This window comes from Haliaeetus albicilla, chromosome 11 (genome assembly GCF_947461875.1).
Source record: "Haliaeetus albicilla chromosome 11, bHalAlb1.1, whole genome shotgun sequence".
In the NCBI taxonomy this organism is placed as follows: domain Eukaryota; kingdom Metazoa; phylum Chordata; class Aves; order Accipitriformes; family Accipitridae; genus Haliaeetus; species Haliaeetus albicilla.
In genome coordinates, this window is record NC_091493.1 from 1,269,309 (window position 1) to 1,285,316 (window position 16,008).

A 16,008-nucleotide genomic window follows, 5' to 3' on the forward strand; every position below is an offset into this window, starting at 1 on the left:
GTACGTAAACTATGTATTGAGAATTCCAATGATGATAATCATGACAGTTTACAGTAATCAGACAGTAACTAGCAAAATCAAAATATACATTTTGTCTGACCTGGCTAAATTTGCAGTTTCAGTAAATTGCAAAAATAGTGGTATAAATGGATATACATGCCAGAAAAAAAAAAGCAATCAACATGAGAAAACTACATAGCCAACTAGCAATACATTATAAGATAAGGGAAGCAAAAGTTCATTATCTGTGCAACTGAAGTAGCCAGGCACTTTTTCCCCCACTGGTTGCTGTGAGCCAATACTGCTGCAGGAGTACAGTGCTTCGCAGACTGCCTGAATAAAAGGATGCCTCCCCGCCCCCCCGGGGTAAATTCTGGGTCAAACTGGTTGTGCAAGAGAGGTTAGGATCTGTGGCTTGCTGTCAACTTGGAGAAAATGCAACACTCGTTACTCTCCTCTGGAAATAATCAGATAATTATCACTGCTTCCAAATGAGACTGCTTAACTCCTCCAACAGAGATGGTAGCCTTCTCCCTCCTTCCTCTGAGAGCTTGTACCTGAAGAGTACCGCAGTGTGCAAAACCTTGTTAACATTACTACTCAGCACTTAAGTGAAACCTGCAGGGACTAATTAGTAGCTTTCGGAAAGCTTTGCAAAGGCACAACTCAAAGCAGCCTTATATTCTGTCTGAAGTGCTCCTTTCTGTTGTCCCCACTCTGATGAAAAATCACATGTGGAATGGTAACACACTGAGATCCAACTTGCTCTGAGTGGGACATGGATGAGGTTAACACAGAGAATACTGGAGAACCAGCTAGAGCTGTGACCTCCAACAACTGAACACATTTCTTCTCTGATTAGAAGAGGGGCCTAGAGTGAAGGAACCATACAGAACCCTTCTGTGCATCTGGAAACCCAGACAGAAACAATGACTACTGAAGTCCATGCTTCCCTAAGCTTTCACTTCCCAATGAAAACAGGTCTGTTCTTTCCTGTTATAAAACAGAAAAGGAAAAAAAAAAAAAAAAAAAAAAAAGAAGAAACCTTCAGAGAATAAATCAGTAAACCAAGCTTTAGCTACTTTTGATGTGCAAAGAAAAATTGCTTCACAAATGTAGCGGTTTGCTTCTTAAAGAGAACAAAACCAAAAAATGAATGTTACTATTATCTTGCTCTTTAAAAATGCTCCTTATCAATACACAGACCAACGTACTGGCCTATTGGTCCCTGTCAAGCTCAGACTCGGTTCCTACACACAGGGCACCAATCCAGGAGAAACTGAAGAGGATGACTAAGCTTTTAATCATTGAGCTGGAAACAGTACCAGCCACAGCATGACCTTCAAATGAGGAATAATTTATTTTCAAAAAATTGACCCAAACTTTATTGTTAGGTTAAGTAATAACTTATTCTGCAGTTTCTCCCCAGGGAGAGGAACAGAATTTTCCAACAGACTATCTATCTATCCATTAACACCAGGAAAAATTGTTGCAAAGTCATTAAAACTCATTCTTTTCTGCAAGGAACATTTTTTAGAAATAACTTTTTTAAGATAACACAAGGACCTGATTAATGAGAGACTTAGTGCCTACTCTCTACTGAAGTCATTCTCTTACTCAGGTTCTGATTCAGCAAAGGACTACGTAAATCTAACTGAAAACATGAGTGACGTCACCAGCCTCCATGGGACTGGAGACATACTTTCTGCTTAATTTAAAATAATTATGATGTGGGCATTGGTAGACTAATAAATGGACAGAGATCATTGGCAGTAAGACAGATAACAGCTGTTACATGTCATCTCTAATAATCAGAAAAAAATTCAGATTTGAGCCTCTGGTCTTCAAATGAAGGCCACATATACTGGTATCAAATCCTTGGACCAAACAGTTCATCAAATACCGTATGTCAAAAATCAAAGCCTTTAATCAAGTCTTCCTAGTCAGTAATGAACCCTAAAAGAAAAATCATTCTGTCACTTGGATGGAATATGTTTCTTAGAGTTTGCCAGATTCTTTTACTTTAGAAAAGATTAAAGATTTAGTTTTTAAAAGGAATCTGAGGCTTCAAATTGATAGTTTGTACAAACCACAAAGCAAGACTGCCCATTAGAAAAACTACAGGTAATGAGTTTATCATCTTTCTGTTGTCCAGTCAAGAAAGAAAACCAGACATTTTCACTCTGAAATCAATAGAAGGCATTCAGCTTTTCATGAATAGACAATTCATGATGGCAGTTACGAGAAAGCCAAGAGCCATATGCTCACAATATGCTGTAGTTAACATAGCCAAGAGATCAAGGCAGCCTGTCTTGTATATCAAAATCCAGAAATATTCAACATAAAATTCCCGTGTTTTCCATTTTCCCCATTAGTGCACAGGATCTCCAGTTTTTAGAGATATAGATACCTTTTTTGTTAGGATTATGGTTCTATATACTAGCACAAATAGATTAACTTCTGTAGGACTCAATACTACAATCTTAAGTGCTGCAAACCTTTTTGAAACCTCTTTGCTTGCAGTTCCTTGGTGAAACTTTCAGTTGAGGGAGGATAAGAGTGACTAGAATAATAGCTGTACAGAACTACTTCTGTATTTATATGTCATCTGCAATTCTCTAAATCATGTGGATTTGCTTTGAAGAATATTATACTTTTGCATTTGCAGTTTACTATCACACTAAAGAGCAAATGAATAAGCTACAGCAACTAAATTACTTTATGCTACTGCTTCATTAGGAAGCATTATGCACAGTCATGTTGCAATGCACTACTCACAATATTTAAGTCATTAAAGGAAAAAAAACCTTGCCATACTCAGAAGTACTTTATGGGTAACAAGTTGAAAAAACAGATCCCAGTAATGCATTTTAACTTCATTTTAATTCAGAAAATTTCTGAACAGTTCAGTTTTCTCAGATTAATTATCAAAAGCATTTACTCAGGACAGTCAGCAAAAGCATTTCATTTGTTGCAGCAGCTTCAGTGCCAAGAAAAAACATGTATGAATGAATAAACAAGTAAGTCCACAGAGGAAGAGTGCCATTAGAAATAAGGCTACTAAGCTCAAATAAAGAAGTAACTACATCCAGGAGACACTTGGTTATACAATGACATACAACTCTTCCATACTGCTATTGCTGTACAATGATTGGGATTACATGGAAAAACAGAAGTTGTTTGGTGAGCAGCAGAGCTAAAACATAGATACCAGACCTGCAGCACTCACTACCCAACCTTCAAATAAAGCACCCAAGTCCTGTTTGTTTTCACTGTAATCTGTGATGTTCTTCCACAGTTGCTAACAAGAAGTTGGAGTTCTCAATGAAATAATTCTCTAGTGGATGCATGCCACCAGTTACCAGTTAGACAAAGAAAGAGCTGAGTGTGTTGCATCTTGGGACCATTTTATCTCCACTAACCAACCCCGCTAGAAAGGCCTCAGGGCTCGTGCACTTCAGCAAAAGTTTTACAGGTCAGACACCCTTATGTTTTTCACTTCCAAATAAATTACAGCACAGTTCTTAATCTGTACCTGCACCACTCATCTTTCTTCAACAGATCAAGGCAAGTCACAGGTCTATTCTCTGCATTCTCAAAGGTTACAAGCTTTCCTTCTCATACTAATGACCACTGATTCTTCTGCAACCTAATTCTACTCCAGTAATTGCCACATCAGAGCAAAAAGCCCGCAGGTTACAGCCTGTTGCTGCTTTCTGCATCTAGCATGCAGGATGCCATTTGACTCATGCATTTTACCCTGTCATGATACAGTTTGGGTTACTTTTTTGCTTTAGCAAAACAAAAAGGATGGACTTGAAGAAAGACAACTTTGACAAACACACAGTGACCTATGACAATCACCCACAATGTGGGAAATGGAGAGAAAAAGACCAAACGGGTTAACCCTCAAATATTTTTTTTATGGCCTCAGAAGGATGAAGGCAGCCTATCCAAAATAGAAACTAGGTCAGATTACTACAATCAAATTTAAAAGAATAACGCAAACACATAAAGGACAAAAATCAATACTGGCAAAACATCAAATGAGCTTGAATTAGCCAGGGACACCAAACACAGCAAGAAAAGGTTCTGGAAATGTTGAACTAGTAGGAAGATGTTGAAGTAAGTGGTGGGGTACTAGAAGGAAATCTCCAGAGACAGATTATACTGTGAAAGACAAAACGTTCACTGCTTTTTTTTTTCTTCAGACTTGACTTGAAAGATCAGTTGCAATCATTACCTAAATTAGAAGAAAATATTAAGATTTCAGATTAATACTGGAAAAGAACGCATTAAAGAATACTTAGGATAACCTGGCAGCTTTCAAATTGCCCAAACCTGTTTCATTTCATCCCATCATACCCTGATCAAGTCTGAGAGTCATAAGTGATTAAACTGAGGCCCTCTTGGAGTATTGAGAAGGTAATGAGAGAACGGGGCGGGGCGGGGTGGGGAATCCTTAAAAGCAGGGATTCCTTAAAAAGAGGAAAACAAGGAAGAGTAAGGGAATAGAAATTTAACTGTAATTCAAAAAAAAAAAAAAATCATAAGCTGATTTGGGTTGGCTCAAACAATCTCATTTCTTTCTATAATAGGGTCATAGGTGTGTGACTAAAAGAAGTAGACGACAATAACATACGCCATTTCTCTAGCATGGTTTTTAACCCCATCACAAACAACATTCTTCAAAGCAGGTTCAGACAACATGCTCTAAATTAAACTAGCGTAAGGACTGCACAAAAACATCGGCAGTGGAAGCATCTTGGAATAGATAACAATGGCCCACTATCGAATGGAAATAAGTTTCAAATAAGGCTCTTCAGAAATTTTTTCTGTGTCTGTAAAAAACTAAATATTCTCAAAGTTATGAAAAGGAGAGAAATCTGAAAGAGAACACAAAGATGACAAAGGGCAAGATTAAAACTGAAATAGTCTCAATAACTTGCAGAAATGGACCTAAACCTAAAAACAATTTTAAAAGCACATATTTCAACATGCACAAATGTCTGTAATCAAATTGCAAGAAATAAACTGCTGGCTATATTACAGTCCTACAAAAAAGAATCACAACAGTGAATTCACAAGCATAGTGCAAGGGAAATATGCTGCCCTGTTGCAAATCCCTCTCCAGTCCTGCCTGAAACAGCAAATATCAAAGTGAAGTGAATGAATAGATTGTAGCCTGTAAAAACATCTGGTTACCTTTCATCATCTTCCATAATGATAAATCCAGAGATGAAGTGCTGTGAATAGTTGTGGGCATTATAATCCCTGTCCCCCCTCCAAAAACCTCTCTTCAAAACAAGAGGGAAGAGAACACTGAGCATGCACAAGAGTCCTAAAAAAAACCAAACCCAACACTTTAATTTAGAGTAATAACTGAGGAGACTGAAGCTGCAAAGAGAAAAGTTACAGGACTTATGGATCTTTTCCAAATATATAAAAAGGAAGTGAAGCACATGTTCTCTGTGACCACTGTCAAGAAAAAAAAACAGATTTAAGTGACAGCAAGGAAAACAGTTAAATAAAAGGGGAAACATTTTAACAGTAAGGATAGTGAAATACTGGGATAGATTGTACAGAGAGGTTGTAGCACAAATAGGGATAGGTATTTTAAAGAAAAAAAAATCTGTTGGAATTGCTCACATATTTAATTCTGGTTTGGGATGCACAGATATTGGATGACTTCCTGCATTCTTTTCAGACCTAATTTTCTGATTCTATGAACACATATTTTGAAACAGATAACAAATATCACAACTCTCCATCGGACTAAGCAAAGAGAGATTTCACATCCAATGCAGAAGAAAACATTCTGACTAACAGAAGAGAGTTACAAAGGCATAAAGAGGTTTTCATTATGGGTCAGTAAACTGGATCTCAGTTTCTCTGGTCTTGACCAAAATACTGCCTTGTACAGACTTACATAAAAATATCAGGCATGTTGTCAGAACAAGCCAGAAGTACACAGGGGCTGTGCTTCTGCTCTGCTGGCCTTGTGGCTACAGACCCATGCATGTGAATTTTGCTCAATGCAACAGCTTGCACAGCCACTAAATTAAATGCTACAAAACACACAGCAATTACAACTACAGTCTAATGAGTAAGCTGCGTGTGAAGTACAGAAATCTAAAAAGAAGACAGTAAAAACAACTACTTGCTACACATACATGTTCTTCTCATTCACTATGTCTGAGCAAGTTCCTAAAATACAGAACGACCTAACATGGAATGTAATGCTTGTGTTTTGGTCCCAGGTTTTAAGTATCCTCAGTTCAGTAGCGTTGGCATCTCAAATTTACTTATCAAGTAGGTTTGAAACGATTCCAGAGAGCATCAGACTGCACCTGAAAGTATTACTTAAAAGCCTGAACACTAATACTGTGCAGCAGAGATCCCCATACTAGCACTGACCCAGGGTAATACATCTCCACAGCACAGAGACACAAAGAGATAACAGCGTCAAACCAGAAGAAACTTCAATATATTAGTACAGTGCTGTGCCATGCCAATGCCACAGCATAATTTTACTGTCCCAGAATAGCCCCTCCAGATACAGAGGACTAATATTTCAGGCTGTCTTACAATGAGCAATGTAGCACGGTGAAAGGAAATCCAAGTTTATTATCCTTGTGCAAAGTTGTGCTGATGCAGCTGGACAACTCTGGGATTCTTGACCATCTCTGTACAGTTGTACACAGACATGACAGTTTGAATCAGCACTCATTCTGGTGTATGTGCCTACCATATTCCTTTGCTTAGTTGTAGTTAAACCGCTAATTCTTCGCTACACATGAAGTCCATTCCATACACTTTGTGTCTCTGCTATATGAGCCTCAGAAATTTTACCAAACATACATACAGCAGTGTTTGCTGAGAAATATTTTTTTTTTCCATAGAACCTGTGGAAAATAATTTGTGAATCACAGTAATATTAATTTCATTATTAATAGTAATAATTTAGTCATGTATCTTCCAACCTTTCATACAATCTTTTAGAAAGCTATTACTCGTACTCTGGAATCCGTATTATTACAACAATTCTCAAGCTCAGCTGCAAACACACTATCAGGCCTAAAAACTTCTCACAGACTCTTGAACACATCTCAAACTTCTAACCAAAAAATCTCTTGCAAAACACTGCTTACAACAGTTCCATGAATCAGATGCGTAACATGGCACACCACAGCTTTGCAGACCACTAATCTAGAGGATCTTTATACATCACGAGAGTGCTGTAATTAGTGCTATACAGACTGAAAAGTAACAGAGAGGGCTGATTAAACATAAGTAGAAAACTTATTTAATAAATGTCAAAGGTTTCATAGAATTCAACAGGGATCCCTTCAAGTGGTGGTTTTTTCCCCCCCCGATTAAAATTACGTGCCTCTGATGTGCCTCTGCCATCAGCTTCTTTCCCTCCTCTTCAATTCCCTCATCTAAGAGCCCTTTGTTTACTTGCTTTATTGGTCTTGTGACTGAGGCAGGCAAATTATAGACATCACATTAATCTGTTCTAAGGGCAATGCAGGTTTCAAAGTCTTGTTATTCTCTGCGAGCATGTGACAAATAATGTTTACAAAGATCTGTTATTATTGGTTTAGATCACTCTGGGTCTTTTTTAACTACACTAAACCAGTAATCACCCTGAAATATCTCCTCTCACAGCATGTTTAGATCATACTCATGACAGTTTTGCAATTAGTCATTGTGGGATCTCTCACAGTGACTCTCTTACAATGTCATACAACAGGGTTGCAGGGCCAGGAACTGCTTTACTGAAACTGATGAGCCTTCAAAAATCAACTAATTGGTAATTGGCAGTGATGACCAGGACCTGCCTTGAAAAAGCATGTGATCTCAGAAGCTCTGTCCTTTCAGGCCAGTCAAATGCTTTGATGGGGTCATCCGTGAAGAAGTCCAGCAGTAAGCACTCATGGCTAAGGAACAGAAAGAGCTTCCTATAACTTCCTTTCCCCAAAAGCAATGCACTGGATCACCTCTTTCTATTCACAGTCCAGTGCACAAGGACAAACAAGAATCATGCTTTGTTTTACAAAACAACTTAACTTAGTCTATAGCAGCTCTATTTTAAAACATTTTTTTGTGTATCCCTAGTCATAATTCATGATACTTTCTAACACTTAAAAAAGAACATTTTTCAAGTATCTTTCTGCATTAAGCCACCTATCTCACATTTTACATTACTGCAACATTTTGGAAGAAGACAAAGGGTAGGAAAGTTAAATCAATTAACATATATTTCTTCACTATGTGTTTGAATAAATCAGCATGAGAATATAAAAATGATTGTTTTTTCAAAAGTACATATGGATGGATAGAGGGCTAAGACTCATAGCATTTAATACATTTTGTTTTCAATTCCATGTTTGCAGTGAATGAGTCACCTTCCACTTTCATTTCTTGGAAACACTGAGTAGGTTAGTAAGTTAATGAAAATTTTGATGTATTTTTTGCACTAGTTGTTATACTCTTAAATAGTTGTTATGACTCTGACTAGTTGTTGTAGTCTTTTTCTCTTAATTTGGTTGTACATCAATTGATTTTGTGAATCCTATGCTAAATGTGAAAACCTGTGTTTTTCATTTGAACATAGACCTTCCTGAACTGAACTAATTTTCAAATAGTTTTTCACAGTTTGGGAGTCAACTCTCCAACTTCAGATTTTCATGACATAGCCTTTCTATATTCATGTGAAGACTGTCTTCTCAGTTTATTATTTCCAGTCCAGCACAGCATATATATAATGTGCTCATATATGAAACATGATCAGTGGCTGACCATGGTGTGACTTTGGTCATGTTTCACTGCAAGTGTTCATGTTTATTTGCTTCACTTCAGCACTTACAAAATATGGTGAGACAGTTGTATAGATGAAAGCATCAAATCCAGCCTTGATGAACATACAAGTCTCCAATACCCCAGCCCTGCCTTTCACACAGAAATTACACATAATCCCCCTGAAGTTATCCTTACTCCAACATGCAAGTCACAGCCTAACAGAAGTAGGAAAGAACATTTCTGAAAAGGCAGAGACTGGCTGCAATGTTAAAAACATTTTCACCTACATTTGTGGCTTGTATTCACTGTCCTTAGTGACCTCAAGATTGAGAACTGAAAATCCTAAAATTAAAGCTTCAATGAAGTTATCTTTGTAACTCTGGAAATTCTGATACAACTCACAAGCTTAGAAAGAACAAGCTACCTTGACACATCTCTATACATTGCATAAACAACAGTCACTGCTCAGCAGTCTGTCAGTCATCTTGCACTCAGTGAATTTCCTAAACACCTCCGCGCAGAGCTAAGGAACCGCTTTAAAGGAACATGTTTAAAATATCTGGGCTGACATCCTGGCCCCATCAGACCTTTAGCACTGACTCTAACAAAGGGGGGTGGGGGAGGTGGGGTGGGAAGAAAAACACATTTTAAGTGTTTTAAGTCATTTATAAAGCAAAATACTTTCTGGTCTCAAGGACATTTTACACAAGAAAAGAAAAAGGCCAAGATTACTTTGTTCTACCTGACCATCAGAAAGAAATTCTAACATTTGAGAAGTCTGCCCATTTAAACAGAAAGCAATAATATCTGCAGCACTATTGAGCAGGCATTTCAATTAGAAAATTACTCCTACAAATACTATAAAATCAAGAGAATCTCTAGAAAATAGAGAATGATTCCAATAGATCAGTTAACCCACACAAAACCTCAGTCCAACTCTTATCAACTATGACACAATACATTTTTAAATCCCACAGAAGGCCTTACTTCAATAATACAGTTGCACTACCAAGCTACAAATAGTATGTAACAGCAGCAGAATAGATTAAACATTACATTCCTTCACAAGAGCTAAAAAAGATCAAGAATTAGGAAAATATATGGAAAAATTTTGACCTTTCTTTGGAAATTTTTCAGCAAATAATGGAAAATGTATCTATTGATTAGTTTACTGAATGTCAGATTGTTTGGAAACTGGGTGAATATGAAAAAAATGTACATTCAGCAAGGTAACCAAAAATGCCTATTTAATCAGTGCACTGATCAGTGCACGATCTTTGACAAGCTCTAAAGCAAGCAATTTTTGAACATTTTAAAACTATTAGTCTTGGAAATGTGTTATTGAATATACAGACAACCAAATATTGATGCAATCCAGTGAGTGATAGGTAATAAACATTGTATAAGGGCATTCTTCCTGAAGTACTATGTCAGAAAGACACCCTGTCAACGTATAATATGTACATTCATTAATAAACATTGAAAGGTTTAACAAGGAGTACAGACTCAAACTCTGCAATTTACAAACACCTTAATTCAGCCATGTAAAAATTCTCCATGGGATCCATTCTCCCACAGATCTGAAAGCCAGTCCTTATCACACCTAGCAGTTTCTTCATGGTGCAGTGTAACTACTCTATTGCTCTTGTAGCCCTAGTCTCTCCTCCTCTACATCAATGGACCATTCAGCAACTCTGATGTAAAAAAGAAAAGGGAGGTCACTCTCTTTTTTTAGTAGATGGGGAGATTCACTTGCAGGGACAAAGTACAATCCCTGTAGTCCCAATCATGACAGGTAGGAAACTATCGGGGGTTGCTTAGCAACCACATACTAATGATAACTGAGCTTTACCTCCCTACAGTTGCCAAGGGTATCCTAGAATATTTCCTAACTACTGCACCAAGGATTAAAGAAGGGGTGGGGGTTACAGGGGAGACAAACCATCTTCCATTTCTATCTTGTTTAGACTTCTATAGGAAGAAGAAAATTTTTTCCTGTCTCCTCTTGTTCTGCTGGAGGAAGTCAACACTCCAGCCTGCATACTGCACACCAACACGAAGGGACTGCAAAGCAGCAGAAGGCAGCGGGTTCAGCACTCTCTGGCCACCTAACGCTCCCTAAGATCACTATGCCACCCAAAAGACGAAACAAATAGGAAGGATGCCTGTATGAGTAGCTGTGTAAACAGCCAGGGCTCTTGTCCAGTTGGAAGAAATAATTAGATATTCAGGAGTCAGACACTAAAATGTATTTATATAAAACAAACTCTAGGAAAAGCACAGTTACGTAATTTTTTCTGAATAAGCTATGCATACAGAAAGGACAAAAAAGATTTTATCAATGTGTATCATCTTTTATGATGACACTAATTTAACATGAAAACTGGAAGCGTATATAGCAATACATTAAAAAGAGCTTCAGTTATTTCACAAAGCTAAGGAAAAATCTGAGAGGTTATTCAAGAGAATTTAAATCCATGTCTCCATTAAATCCATAAAATCATCTATGATACTGAAAATACTTTTGAGACTACAAAAATATGTGACCCAAAAAGAGATCTATAAACATACTTAAACACTACAAATGCGAAGTTACATAATAAAGGTGGAACAAAAATTTTAAGCATGTTCTTTTCTTCCAACATTTACACTTTTCTTGAATCTGCAGGTCAAAGATGCTAACAGTCAGAATATCACTGCTCATCATACTTTTTATTTTCAGTTTGTCATTGAAAACAACCTGGTATAAAGTTGTCTCACTAGCTTTTTGTTCCAAAATCCTGTAACCTTACATCCTTAATGGTTGCTGTGATCAATCATGTGAAAATTATTGCAGCAAATGTTGAAATTGGAAAAAAAAAGATTAATTGAGGTTGTACTAGAAGGTATATGTAAAGCACATCACACTGCTCAGTTTTAAATAGGTCATGAGCTAGAAGGGAAACGAACACCTCTCATGTACCAGGGAGCTGTGTAATGTTAAAAATCTTACATTTTCTCTGGTGCTCTAGGATGAACAGAAATCTACTGAATTCTGTATTACTTTAGTAATACTGAAGCAGTTTCATTTTGATAAAATTTATTCATTAAAAAATTTAAGACTGTGGAAGCCAAAGTAATTTCCCCTAACAAAATGGAAGACAGCCATATTCCATGGTACACAGGAACAGTTAGACTTCCTGTAGAACCAGATACTGTGCTGTTTTTCACATTGGATTTCATCTGCAGCCCTGAAAGATTTATACCCACTGCACATCAGGTATTGACTGAACAGCTCTCATTTATTTTTTGAGAATGTTTTGGAAAGAATGGGTTATGTTCCAACTCCTCTTTTCACATGCTTCTGAAATGCTGTCCGTGAGGATTTAGGCCAGTACTACCAGGAATGCTGGCAACTTCCTGTTAAATCCAGTTCGATCCAAAGCCCAACAGACAGACCCTTCTCTGATAACAAGATTCTACATTATTCCAGTGGTTATATATCTGTCCCTATTTTTATATTTTTCAAGCACTTAATGTTGCAGTCAGTTAACAGCAAATAGGTTTTTCAGAGAAGGTCAAAGGTCCTAATATTTACGAATCTCCAAAATCTTTTCTCTTTGTAGAAAATTATAATGTAACTATATAATTAGCATCATACTGAGCTGTCTTCACTGATTACTGAATTCTTGCCAGAATAAGCTGCATGCCATTCCCTTCATTTTTCATTATCACATGACTACCACAAGCTTTAAAAGCAGTTCTTAAAAAAAGTGTGGTTATAATTTTTCATCACAGATGCCTGCCCTCTTCCACACTTCTTCTATACTCTGTTATTCCAAACAGGTTTAGCTTTTTTAATGGGTTCTAGGCACTACTGCAGTTCCTGAGTAAACTCCTGTGAAGGTCTGAAATATTTTCATTACAAAGAATGTTTCCAATTCCTTTTTCAAAGTTGTTGTCAAGTATTTCCTGACAAGTCAGCACATCTCACAGACAAACTAAACAGAATTTGCGTTCCTATACCTAGGATCTTACTTCCTCCTTAACCCAGCTGTCACATCTATTTTAAATGCAGACACGTCTCTCCAAATGCAAATGGTGTGTCTCAGCCCCTTGAACTGCACATGACTTAAAAGCAGTTTAAATGCCCCTGCCATGTTGCTGATCCCATGAGTAATCTCCAGCTAGGGGAGCAGGAATGCAAGGGAGGTTATTAGATAATCAAAAGCCCTGGCTCTTCAAGGAAGTAGGCCACCATCACCGAATCACCCCAGGGTTCAGCTATGTCCTGAGTGATCACAGGAAGCCCTGGTTATGAACTGAAAGTCAGGTCTCCCTCCCTGAGGCTTTCCAAGGGTTTATGATATCTATCTTGCAGCTATTGGACATACAAAGGTTAGGGTACGCAGTCAGAAGGCCAGGAACTCTGACCACCTGTGGCACACTGCATTTCTTGAGATTCTTATTACTGCTACAAAATGGATATAGTGTTTCACTTACCAGTTCTTTTAGTTATTAAAAATGCAAGATTAAGATGAAAACATACACAAAAGATTATACTTTCCTCCAGCAATCAAAATTCTTTCTACCAAGGATTATTAGACATGGACCTGTTGGAGTGGGTCCAGAGGAGGCCACAAAAATTATCAGAGGGCTGGAACATCTCTCCTATGAGGACAGGCTGAGAGAGTTAGGGTTGTTCAGCCTGGAGAAGGGAAGGCTCTGGGGACACCTTATTGGGACCATTCAATACTTAAAGGGGACTTATAAGAAAGATGGGGACAGGCTTTTTAGCAGGGCCCATTGTGACAGGACAAGGGGTAATGGTTTTAAACTAAAAGAGCGTAGATTCAGACTAGAAAGAAGGAAGAAATTTTTTACAATGAGGGTGGCGAAACACCCAACAGGTTGCCCAGAGAGATGGTAGATGCCCCATCCCTGGAAACTTCAAGATCAGGTTGGATGGGGCTCTGAGCAACCTGACCTAGTTCAAGATGTCCCTGCTCATTGCAGGGGTTTGGACTACATGACCTTTAAAGGTCCCTTCCAACCCAAACTGTTCTGTGATTCTAAGACTCTATGATTATTAGCTGAGGACCTATCCCTGGAAAAACATTGCAAAAACAATGAATAGAATTTACGCAGATTTAGAAATATATTTACATCAAATATTACTGAAAAGTAACATTCTCATTCTTGGTCTAAACTACTTCCCTAAATAAAATACTCTGAGTGCAAGTGTAAAGTGAAAGTATTATTACCTAAACTACCTTATCTATTTTACCTAGAGAAAACACAGCCAAACCTTTCTGTTCTCATGCCTTCAACCAAGATCACTGACACAAGAGGAGAATTAAGGCTTCGATGACAGGCATGTACACCCCACTGAGAACACAGTGGAGCTGGAGCAAAACCCTATGCCAATTCTTAAAACAGTGAGAGATTAGGCAAACACCTAATATAGTTAGTTGGATGGCTGAACTATCTTTGCCTTAAACACAGACCTAGAAAGCTAGAATTGCTGCAGGGAAGCACAAGACCTGGATGTCTCAAGGTCACACATAAGCAGTGGCTCTAAAATTTGTTCCAGTATTACTAGTCTATCACAGCCCTTGAGCACTACTAATCAAAACCACAGTGAATTTCATATATATTATTTTCTGGCTACTGTGTGAGGAAACTATCCATGGGGAAGCAGAACAGCTTAATGTGTGTGATAAGAGACAATGACCATTTAGACAAGGAATCATAAAAATGAATTATAATTAGAGAAGTTACCAAACTCATTCAGTTTTACCTAAGTAAAACTGAAAAAGTAAACAAAATATGCATATGTTTCAAACATACCTATAGACAACATCACTGGATTACTTCTTACATTTCATGTGCTGTTCCAAAAGCTTTGGGTTACAATACCTGAAAGAATCCTTATGTTTCATTTTGTCGATGTAATGTACTAAGTGAGTACTTACCGAACAGAGTTGTATTATTTTCACTTGATTGTTTATTTTTTAATTGGGAGTGATTAAGTTGCATTTCCATGAGTTTGCCTGCTCTACCGTGTCTGTTTTTAAGTATTTTCAGACACAAAGTGACTTCTGCAAAAAGCTTATTCAAAAATTCCTTTTAAATCATATGTGAGCACTCATTTTGTCTCCACACCACTCCTGAGAGAAAAGCATAATGTCTGAAAGGTCTGGAGCAGTGCAAGCCAAAAGCAACAGTGACAAGAAAAACCTCATGTTTGATCATTCTGTGCAGATTTAGAAGTGGCTGCATTAAAATTTTGGCAGATGGACAATGGCACAACTACTCAGTGATGTCTTCCCCTCCCTGATCATAGTCAAAAAGTGATTTTGGTGTGAGAAGCATTAACAGATACTTGAGTAGCAGGTTAATTAGGCAACAGTCACAAGCACAGTGTATGATAGAGTATTAAAAAGAACTGCTACAATATCTGCAGTCTCAGATGGCAGGAAATACTCAGATAACTAAGAAGTAGGACCTGGGGCGGGGGGGGGGGGAATTGATCTCCACTTACTGCTTCTCCACATTGCTAGCCCCAACTTGGCAAAGCTGCATGGCAATAGACTTGTAGAATACTATCTTTTCAGTACCACACTGTGATAAAGTTATAATTTGAGTCGTGTTCTTCTACCTAAACCAGAAAGGTCTTGGTCAATGCTTCGATTTTATTGTATAGCAGGAAATGACCCCTTATATCCAAAATATAAATTCAGTTCACAAATATCACCATCAGTCAAAACACACTGTATTTTGCTGCAGCTTAACATTGCTAACACAGTTTCTGCTGATTTCACTAACAAGCCAGAAACTAAAGAACCATGTAAAATCAAAGCTATCCTGCAGGCTGTTTTAAATTAACATCTACGTTGGAACATTCAGATTTCTTGCCATAATTTTTTAGTAATTGCAACTACACCAGCACATCAAAAGCATGTATGCTGACCACATACATGACATGTACACGTCAGTATACAGCACTACTGCGCAGCATAAGAAAGGGTGGCAGAACAGATCCACAAGGAAGAAAAATCATCTCATCATTGCAAAGTTGTGCAGCAAAGTGTTAAAATTAGCACCATGGTATAGACAAACTCCTTATAATACACAATTATCTCCATGCAGATGTCACTCATGACTGCTTTTTTAAAATCCACTTTAAAAAAAAAAAATCACATCTTCCCCTTAACCACCTTC

The 16,008-nt window shown here is 37.7% G+C and overlaps 1 protein-coding gene across 3 annotated transcripts in view; it reads right to left on the bottom strand.

Moving 5' to 3' along the window:
• CTNNA3 (catenin alpha 3) overlaps positions 1 to 16,008 on the bottom strand; it is a 531,540-nt gene that overhangs the window by 437,217 nt on the left and 78,315 nt on the right. The window lies entirely within an intron of this gene.